General features: G+C 39.9%; 1 protein-coding gene across 1 annotated transcript in view; it reads right to left on the reverse strand.

Annotated features, from left to right (window-relative positions):
* CERS3 (ceramide synthase 3) overlaps positions 1 to 7,060 on the reverse strand; it is a 124,541-nt gene extending 117,481 nt beyond the window's left edge. The window contains exon 1 of the mRNA XM_060003652.1: positions 6,946 to 7,060. The gene's annotated coding sequence lies outside the window, so the exon portion shown is untranslated. The remainder of the gene's footprint in view (positions 1 to 6,945) is intronic.
* Between the last annotated feature and the right edge of the window lie 547 nt (positions 7,061 to 7,607).

Raw genomic sequence — 7,607 nt, forward strand, 5'->3', positions numbered from 1 at the left:
TACTCACCAAGAGTAAGTAACTCATAAGATCTCAAAACTGAAAAGAACTAGTCATTCCTATCTAGCTCTATCTAATGCAAGAAGCCCCTTAAAGAAAAAAAAAAATGCATAACACCCAGATTTTAAGTAGATGGGGGAAAGACAGAGACACCGAGACAGACAGAGACATAGAGAGACATATAGGGTATCTGCAAAGTCTGCAACATAGAGAAAATATTTCATTTATTAATTATACTTTTGGGGGAGATTAATGATTAAATCCATGGCTTTAAATTTAGGCATCTTTTGGGATTTCCCCGGTGGTCCAGTGGTTAAGACTCCGTGCGCCCAATGCAGGGGGCCCAGGTTCAATCCCTAGTCAGGGAACTAGATCCTGAATGCTGCAACGAAGATCCCACGTGACGCAACTAAGACCCAGCACAGCCAAATAAATAAATATATTTTATTTATTTTATTTTATAAAAAATTAGGGATCTTTTGACTGCAAAAGTATCTGGAAGAAAAAACATTCTGGGTATATTATACGAAAATGTAACATATTTTAAAATAAAAATTTCCCTAGGTTTCCAGACTTTTCAAATATACATTCTTTTCAAAAGGGCATCCTTAAATTTCTGTCCAATATATATTTATATGATTTTCATTTGTCTCTGATTTCTGCCATTAGCTGTTGTGAATCAGAGAAAACACCATGCTGACACGTACCAAGCAAGGTACCAGGTCAGTGTCATGTCAGGCACAGAGCCAACTCCCGTTTCCCTGGTCGGGGGAAGTCCAACATGTGCCATGTGATCTGCTGGCTACTCCTCTATTGATCTTGATCTGGGGTCTATGGGTTTCTAAGCCTTCTTTTTAAAATCTTCTTCTCTAAACTAAGACTTATTGGGTATTTCCTCAGATTTTTTTCTGCCAAAACATACAGTTGCCATTAGTGCTACCATGAATGACTAGTCTGATTCTGTAAAGCAGGACCACATGTGAACCTAGATGAAAGTGGTGGAACTGGGGTTGGGTTGACCCGCAGGGCAGGTTGCTGGCTCCACATGCTGTAAGAGAGGATTCAAGTTCCCCTGTGTCATTCATGTCAGTGAAATCTAATTATAAATGTCTTAAGGTTAACCAAAAAGAAAAAGATGCTCTGAACGTGAACAAGAGAATCATGATATTCAATTTCTACTGCATGGAACAGTACAGATCCAGAAGTTATATTATTTTACCTGTCACATCCATACTAACATTTAGGTCTCTATATATTTTGAGGTTAGAAACAAGGTTAATTTTTTTCCATATGGATATTCAAATGGTCATTCTTTCCTTATATTATCAATACTGTCATAAATCAAGGGTCCAATATGTATTGGAGTAAATGTGTCCAATATGTAAAGTGGAGGTTTATTTCTGGAATTTCTAGTCCATTTTATTGGTCTGTTGTGCCTTTGGCTTTAGTATTTTTTTTAAAGTTTCCTAGTTGATTCTTACTTTCAGCCAGTATGGAGAACCACTACCAGCTACAAAATTAATTAGTAGATCATGACCAGAAATTTTATAGAGTGGAATGGAATAGAAGAGAAAACATCAATACATATCAAGTATTGTTTTGTGAAACTTTTATTCCAGTTAATGTGTGTGTGTGTTCTGAGTTGAGATCTAAAAGTATTTACCATCAGTGATCATTAAAAGAGGTTTGAAAACCACTGCAATAGTGTAATCTGTGAAACAATTACTTAGGAAAATCCAACTTGAATATTATTTTACAGTCATCATCTAGTAATGCTCTGACGTTTTCTCTTCCACAATTGGTTGTAGACCAGCATTCCACAGAAAGTGTATTTCCATTGGAAACAAGTCAGGGAAAGTCAGTTACAGCTAATGGAACAGGAGGAGCTCATTATAAGCCCTGTAACGCTGACCCAAGGTCAGAAGTGACAGTGAGCCTGTGGGAACATCACAAATGAAAATTGCGCATCTGCGCAGTTTGAGATTTGCTCAGCATCAGCATATTTTACATTTTTAATCAGATGGCAAGCAAGAAAACAAAATTTGAAGGGAAGAAATTGAAGCCAATTTAGTTACTAAATGATGTCAAGTCATCTTCATTATTGAAGAAAATGCTCTCAGAATTTTTGCTTGAATCTTGAAATAATTATTCTTCAGCCTGTGTCAGGATCAATCTAACCAACAAGTATTTATTGACTACCTGCTAAAGTATGTCTGGCAAATGAATCAAAATAAAACAAATAGGGCTTCCCTGGTGGCGCAGTGGTTGAGAATCCGCCTGCCGATGCAGGGGACACGGGTTCGTGCCCTGGTCCGGGAAGATCCCACATGCCGCGGAGCGGCTATGCCCGTCAGCCATGGCTGCTGAGCCTGCGCGTCCGAAGCCTGTGCTCCGCAACGGGAGAGGCCACAACAGTGAGAGGCCCACGTATCGCAAAAAAACAAAATTAAAAAATAAATAAATAAAAGAAATAAGACTTGTTCTTGAACACAAGTACTCTATAAAGAACAAATGGATTGTGGCATATGCTTTTTCCTCCCTAATCACTTCATTTAAGAACATGGAAATATAAATAAAAATTATTTCAAGTCCCTTAATGTAATATTTTATCTCTTCATATAACCTAAATATATGCATTAGCTGTGAATTTTACAGTTTTCCCATTAACGAGAATTATGTTTGGTGATTATTTCACAATATATACAAATATTTAATTATTATGTAACAACACCTGAAGCCAGTATGTCAATTATATCTCAGTTTTAAAAAAAGCTAGAAAACTGCTTCCATTTCTCCCTTCTCCAGGCCCAGTGACCACACGTCACATGTTTCAGAAGGCAGAGCTACAGGATGGAAGAAGGCAGCACAATCTATGACAGGAGAACTAAACCGTTGCTGCACACATGCAAAAAGTATGTATCTTTTGATTTTGTTTTTATATTGTGCACATGCACACGAACGTGTGTGTGTGTCTGTGTAGTGTGTGTATGTGTATGTCTGTGTGTATCTGTGTCTATGTCGTGTGTGTGTGTATGTGCATCTGTGTGTCTGTGTGGTGTGTGTTTGTGTGTACCAATACTGAGCAGACAAATTTGGAAATTTTGGTTAAATGTATTAGTTTCCTGGTATTTCCTGAAGATAAAATTCAGGGGAAAAAAAAAGGAAAGTTTCCATTGAATTGGAACTTCTGTAAACCGAATGCCAGCTATGCGTAAGGCCACTGGTCTGTTCAGTTCACACTCCTTAGAACGCTGTACAGATACCCTCCACAGACTTTCCAGCAACCAGGTTGGCAAAAAAAAAAAAAAGAGGAAATGGTTTTTTAAATGAACCAAAACCCTTTAACTTTATATTTGAGCAGCATGTAAACACTCCCTGCCTGAGAAATTTTAAATCCTCCTACTTGGGAAAGGGGAAATGTGTCTCAAGGTCAAACTCCCTCTCACACAGCCCTCTTCTACTTGTTAATGGGCTTCCTCAGACTTTAAGGTCTGATAATAATGAAATTTGGAAATAATTTAACTGTTTCAAAAATACAGTGATTGCTGAAGTCCATTTACAATGGAATGTCTGTCCCCTATCCACAGAAATTCCTGGGGAAAGTTTAGGCTGTTACAGTGTTGTATAAGGTCAAAGGTTCTTTTTTAAAAAAATATTTATTTATTTTGGCTGTGCTGAGTCTTAGTTGCAGCATGCGGGCTCTTCGTTGAGACTTGCAGACTTCTTGGTTATGGCATGCATGCGGGATCTAGTTCTCCAATCAGGGATTGAACCCAGGCCCCCTGCCTTGGGAGTGTGGAATCTCACCCTCTGGACCACCAGGGAAGTCCCAAGGTCAAAGGTTCTTAATCTCTCCATCCACGTGCTGTTTGATGTTTTTATACCTAAGCCCTAATTTATTCTAATTAGGCTTTTAACTTAGTTTATATTTTCATCATTTAAAATCCTTGCTATAAGACACAATCTTAAGGCAATATATAGTATGGCCCATAAAATGATGAGACTGATTGTTGCACTGGGCTTAGGAAAGTAAGTCCTGCCACTTAAGAAAGTCTTCTTTCAGAGTGCCAATTGTCTGGTCTGTCTGGGATGACACAAAGATTTCTTCAATCATTCTGGGTCTACCAGCTAAATAAAAACAAACTCACGATGTGTAAGACCAATAAGGTCAGTGGTATTGTGTGCGCAGGTGTCTCCAGGAAAAGGAAGAATACAATTGCATTTGATTCCAGAGGGAGCTTCCCTGTGTTCCTCTCCTATCTCTCTGCTATGATCTGCAGTTCATTGGGATTCAAAGTTAGGGACAGAGGCCGAAATGCCATTCCCGATGCCAACTGGCTTACTTAACTCCAGGCTTTTAGCCAGTAAATAAATCAATCACTCTTGTCCTGAATCTGTCTTTATAAAGGTATATTATCTCCAGTTCAAGCTTTGTATTGCATCCCTAAATTCACACTATGAAGGCCTTGGAAAGCCCAAGGCTCCTGAGTAGATGGCCTGGGGCCCAAAGCAAATGAATGGTTGCCACACTATACTCTGTTCCATGAGTTCTTGGAGCCAGACCCTCCTCCCACATGCATCCTGCCAACAAGGTTTCTGCTATGGCTTTGGGAGCCCAGGAAAACTCAGATGAACTCTGTGTGTGTGTGTGTGTGTGTGTGTGTGTGTGTGTGTGTATGTATGTGTGAATGTGTGCATAAAAACACATCTTTCCTGACCTCTAACTCTGAAATGATTAGCACAACAAACTGACTTTTGTAAAACAAGTATCTGATGTTCTTGCTTTTTTTTTTTTTTTTTTTTGTGGTACGCGGGCCTCTCACTGTTGTGGCCTCTCCCGTTGCGGAGCACAGGCTCCGGATGCGCAGGCTCAGCGGCCATGGCTCACGGGCCCAGCCGCTCTGCGGCATGTGGGATCTTCCCGGACCGGGGCACGAACCCGTGTTCGTTGCATCGGGAGGCGGACTCTCAACCACTGCGCCACCAGGGAAGCCCTGTTCTTGCTTTTTGCCTGATTTTACTATGCTTTAGGGGAATCTTGGCACAGGACTTTCACTACCCTGTTTCAGAGGCTATGTCAAAGCTGGATGGTAACCACTATAAAGGATCTCAATAATTACAACGTGATATTCAAAGAAAGTCAATCACACGATGTTATAATAAACAAGCACCAGGCAGCTCCATGAGGGCAGGTTCTTGCCTCCATTGTTCACTGCTGTTACCCCCATGCCCAGAACAGGATCTAGCATGACAAAGCATCAACAAATAATTGGAGAAATGACTACTATTTATCGAAAGCCTACCATTTTTCAGTCATGCAGATGACACACTGCATAACTTGTCTCTCTATTCCTTATAACAAACAATGCCATGTGATGGACGTTATAATAAATAGCTTATAAATAAGGAAAGTGAGGTTTGAAGAATTTCACTGACTTGCCTAGGTCACATAATTAGTAACCAGGAAGGAGCTATTCAAATCTAGGTCTGTCTGCCTTTCTAGCCCATGTTCAGTCCACTTCATCATGCCTTCACCCCAAGAGTAGAAGCAAATTATAGATTGGCTCTTGATCTTGCTATGACACCAAATTAACATATTTGCATATTATTTTGGATTCAGAAACACCTCCAGGTGACAAGGACTCTGTAAAGGGCTGATGGAATACAATAGGAGAATAGAAGGCTCCAATCATATATATATATGATTGTATATATATATCTGTGTGTAGGAAGGCAACAGAGTTCTGGCTTTCTCACTTCCCTATTATACTGCTAAAATCTCACTGAGCCTAAATATCCTTATCTGAAAACGGCATAAGATGAGTCTTGCCTCACTGAATTAAATGGGAAATGCATATACATACAGCAAGAACCCAATAAGTGCAGACTATTGCTAACCCAGAATTATCTTCAGACTTATATAAATTTGATTGCTTTTAGAAAAGACAGAATATTTTTAATGGGAAGACTATACAGTTACTGTCAGCATGAACATATGCCTATTTTCCCCTTCAAGAATTTGTCCCTTTGTCCAGCAATCCTACTGATGAAATTTTAAGTGGAAACCCCCTTTTTAAAAAAGGCTTGTAGGGGAGAGGAATGAAAGGTGTTTAAAGTCTGAATCCTCACTCATGGTAGAGAAGGACCTTGGACATTATAGATTAATGAATAAATTAATATTCATCATCTGGTGAGTCCCAAAGGTTTCTTTCCTTTGCTCTGTGTAAGGCTTTTCAGGAAATAAAATTGCTTAAAAGAACATCTTCACTAAACATGGGTTAGAAAAAATAAAGTTTTGTTTTTGTTTCGTTTTTCTTCACAAAGCTGGCAGTTTTAGAATTAATCACCTAATGTCTTCTGGACATGACATTTAGACTATCTCCCTTAAGACAGAACCAGCTTAGAAAACCTTCTTACTGTGAGATGAGCAAATTCTGCCTTGTTCCAAATTTAAGACATTCTGAAATGGCTTTTGCTATGCTGCCTGGAGATCCTCGGTCACCCTTTGCATTTCAGCTTGGGTCAAGGCTTTCCAAATAAACCAAGCTATGCCGATTGAGCGTTCAGCCTCATGTGATTTCACTCTCTGAACAATTCTTCCTGTCCCTTCAGTGAATCAGTTTAAACTCGCCAAAGAGCAAGTAATACAAGTTAGAAGTTTGAATTCAACATTTACTCTCCACTACTAAAGACTTCTGTAGTAAAACTCATCAAGCAAATGGCTTCAAAGCTCTCTTTTCTGTATCTCTCCCACAATCAGGCCAAAAACAAACATTTTCATCATTTCTCTCTCTCTCTCTCTCTCTCTCTCTCTCTCTGTCTGTCTCTCTCTGTCTCTCTCTCTCTCTCTCTCTCTCACACACACACACACACACACACACAGAGCCAAGGCCAACTTGGTTTTGAAGTTTCTCAAATAGTAACAACATCCACAAGATGATGCCTACCTTTCTGAAACTTCAGTCCACAAAGATGCCCCTTGGTTGTGAAGAGACAGAGCCAGACTCTCAGTGCTCCAGCCAGCTTTGTTCTCATCAGAGAGCAACACACCTCAGCTCTGTGTAAGCTCTGAAATTCTTTCAGAGACCCACCCTCTAAAGTTGCAGGTCAAGATTTCTGACTGAGGGCAGTCAGTGACGTGAGGCACAGCTACTGGATGGCACCTTCAGATTCTTTCCTGATGCAATGTTGTTTCCTGTTTGACCACATGGAGAGGAGAAAACTGGAATTCAGTGGGACACCGAGTCACAAATGCATCAACTGCTTCATCATCATTGCATTTCAGTGCACACAGTCATTAGTCAACTACTGAACAGGATAGTCTTGCTGTTTGTATTAAAAGGAAGGCGTTTATGTGGCAGAAAGAGACCTGCAACACTGCTGACAGCCCTGCACTATCCTCTGAGCTAGTCTGACAGCCGTAGTACTCTCCAGAAGCCTGGAACACAGGCAGGGCTTTTTGCTAACTAAATCACTACCACCAGCACTGCACCACAAAACTCATTACCAAGGAGCATCAGTCTCAGAAATGCAACTTTTCCACCTGTTTCCTAGCAATTGAAAAAGAAAACCCTTTTTTGAACCATAAAATGACCAAAAAAAGAAAAAA

This window comes from Delphinus delphis, chromosome 2, assembly GCF_949987515.2.
Source record: "Delphinus delphis chromosome 2, mDelDel1.2, whole genome shotgun sequence".
Taxonomy (NCBI): Eukaryota; Metazoa; Chordata; class Mammalia; order Artiodactyla; family Delphinidae; genus Delphinus; species Delphinus delphis.